Source organism: Bactrocera oleae, chromosome 3 (genome assembly GCF_042242935.1).
Source record: "Bactrocera oleae isolate idBacOlea1 chromosome 3, idBacOlea1, whole genome shotgun sequence".
In the NCBI taxonomy this organism is placed as follows: Eukaryota; Metazoa; Arthropoda; class Insecta; order Diptera; family Tephritidae; genus Bactrocera; species Bactrocera oleae.
In genome coordinates, this window is record NC_091537.1 from 61253085 (window position 1) to 61255955 (window position 2871).

The 2871-nt window shown below is 32.7% G+C and overlaps 1 pseudogene; it reads left to right on the forward strand.

Moving 5' to 3' along the window:
- The first annotated feature begins 1078 nt into the window (after nucleotides 1-1078).
- Nucleotides 1079-2871, forward strand: LOC118681192 (uncharacterized; annotated as a pseudogene).

Genomic DNA, 2871 nt, shown 5'->3' on the forward strand with positions numbered 1-2871 from the left:
TGTTTAGTGCTTGATTTATCGCGCTTTTAGTAGTTTTTAACAGTACCGTTATATGGGGAGTGGGCGGAGTTGCCACCCGATTTCACCCATTTTCACACTGTAGGTAGAAGTAATAAAAAAATTTGCTTCCAGTGAATTTTGTTATAGCATTAGCAGTTTAGGAGATATGCACATTAAACCTATTAGGAGCGGGACCACATCCACTTAAAAAAAAATGTTAACTGCAGATGCCCCTCCCTATTTTGATCCTGTATACCAAATAAGAATCTTGTATCTTTTTGTGGAGCTTAGTTATGGCAATTTATTTGTTTTTGAATAATGGCGTTTTGTGGGCGTCTGATTACGCCCATCTGCAATACCAACGGTTTCACGGTACCAAGAAACATGTCTACCAAGTTTCATAAAGATATCTAAATTTTTACTCAAGTTAGAGCTTGCACGGACGGACGGACGGACGGACAGACAGTCACCCAGATTTCAACTCGTCTCTTCATCCTGATCATTTATATATATAACCCTATATCTAACTCGATAGATAAAGAGTTATATACCATACAATATATAAAAAATCGTAAATGGATAAAAATCAATTTTGTATATTTTCAACTTTTATTATGTGTTTTATAATTAATTAGTTTTAAAGATATACAGTAGGACCTCGCTTTGCGTCGAAGATACGTTCCACAATATCACGACTGGAATTGAAACAACGTAAAGTGAATTACTATTTTCTATTGGAAATCATATAAACTTCAAAGGTAGGTATATTAATACCGTATTTTTCATTCAGTCCTTAAATGTTAAAAAAAGAAGAATATTTAAATAACAGAACATATGTAAAACTTTATTAATTGATTTAAAAACATAAGAAATACTAGAAATTTCATAAAAAATTACAAATAGATACAAAATATAAATAAATTATAGTATTATTCAGTAACGACGCAATTTCGAAAAATCGCATAGCGAAACGACGAAAAGCGAGATCCAAATATTGCTTGCAAATGTAGATGTCCACAGTAAGCACGATTTTACAATAATGCGTGCATTTCGACGTCGCCGTATTGCACGCATGGTTTGAAAATCAAACTTGTTTGATTTCGCCCGTAGAATAATGCAAGAAGTACCATAGTGAAAATGGCAGTTAAAATTTCGGAAATTCAAAAGAGAAGTGTTTTGTGGAATAAAAACCATTGTCATAAAAAAGACAAGCAAAGTGCGAATGGAACGAAGTTGTTAAAAATATTGGTATTCCAAGTAAGTAACCAATCTTGAATTACAATTAAGCAATGTTGCATATTTATATTTTATTGACTGAACAGTACTTGCAAAAAATATTACGTTTAATTTCTGCCTCACGTGGTGGGTGTTTGTTGTTTCTGGAAATTTTTAAGCATTTGAATAACTACTTGTATTTCTCAATTATGTATATTCATCAAAATTATTGTACGTTTTCTTTTTTTTTTTGTTAATTATGACGTTGCGTAAAATGCATTTATTTATTTGAACATCTTTTGGAACATTAGTTTTGATTGCTTTCAACAAAATTCTAAATCTTCTAAATCATTCTCGCCCTCGACAAACGATAATTAAGATTTGAAGCACTGGTATGGGAATGGCCCCATTAGGTATGTTCGTAAAGGAAATACTTCACCGCCTACAACCATAAATGGAGACTGAAGATCAGAGTTGGGTAGTAGCTTATCACTTAGAAAAGCTAAATAATCATTATTAATACATTTATTAATAGCTGAATATGCGAGAACTTCTGCGTCGCTGTCCTTCCCGTACGCTCCAACATCGATCATTAAAAAGCGATAAAGCACTATTGAAAAACAATTTTTGTAGTTATAATACATACTTCCTAAATTCACACTTGAGACTAATGGGCTATCCGTCAATACTTCCCAAACAATTGGGGAAATTCCACTTTTGAAACACTTTCAAAATGCTCGATACCATTCATATGTATCTTTTGACGATAGAAACCATAGATGATTTTGATATCCTAAATGAGAAGCAATTTATTTAAGTGATATTCCTGTTGATAAATACCTGAAATTGTAATTTATAATATTTTTTTTTGTATTTTCAGAAGAGGATGCTAGAGAGGACTGGCAAAATTTGCGAGACCAGTTCAGTAAAGAATTTAAAAAAATTCAAAAAGGAAAATCGGGGGCTTCAAACAACAATATATACTGGAAAGTTGCAGTGTTTCAAAAGCTTGCTTTTCTTAAATATACACTGATCCCGGACCAACTTGAACTGAAATACGATCTTCCACTAAGCCTTCGTCTGTTCGTCCAAGGAGAAATAGGATTCATCAAGATGCAAATGATGTGGGGAATAGGCTTTTAAATATTGAAATCAAAAAACTAGCTTTGCTCGAAGCATCAGAAAATTAAAATTCCCTTTTTTTGAGATTACTTCATTCATTTTCGAAAAAATTAAATCCGATTCGACAGCTTCGAGTAAGGACTAAATTTCAAGATATATAGTTACAGAAAATGGTAGCAGCTGAAAGTTAACAAATTCACGTACCTTCCACGACTATGTCATCTATTTTTTCTGACATATCAGCATCCCATTCAACTGTCTACAGCGTTTATCAACAACCGATTCCAAATAAATGTGTTATTACTCGAGCCTACATCTGAATGGACAATTCAAAATGTTGATACAAAACTAAACAAGTAAGGAAGGGCTATGGGTGGAACCGAACATTTTATACTCTTGCAACTTGCAAAGGTCAAAGCAAAGAAAATACCCTCAGGCGAAACCATTCAACATTCATAATTCGACGAAATCCTCGATGAATTACAATCAAATTTGTATTTTATTAAGTTATATTAAAGGTCATATACTCATTTA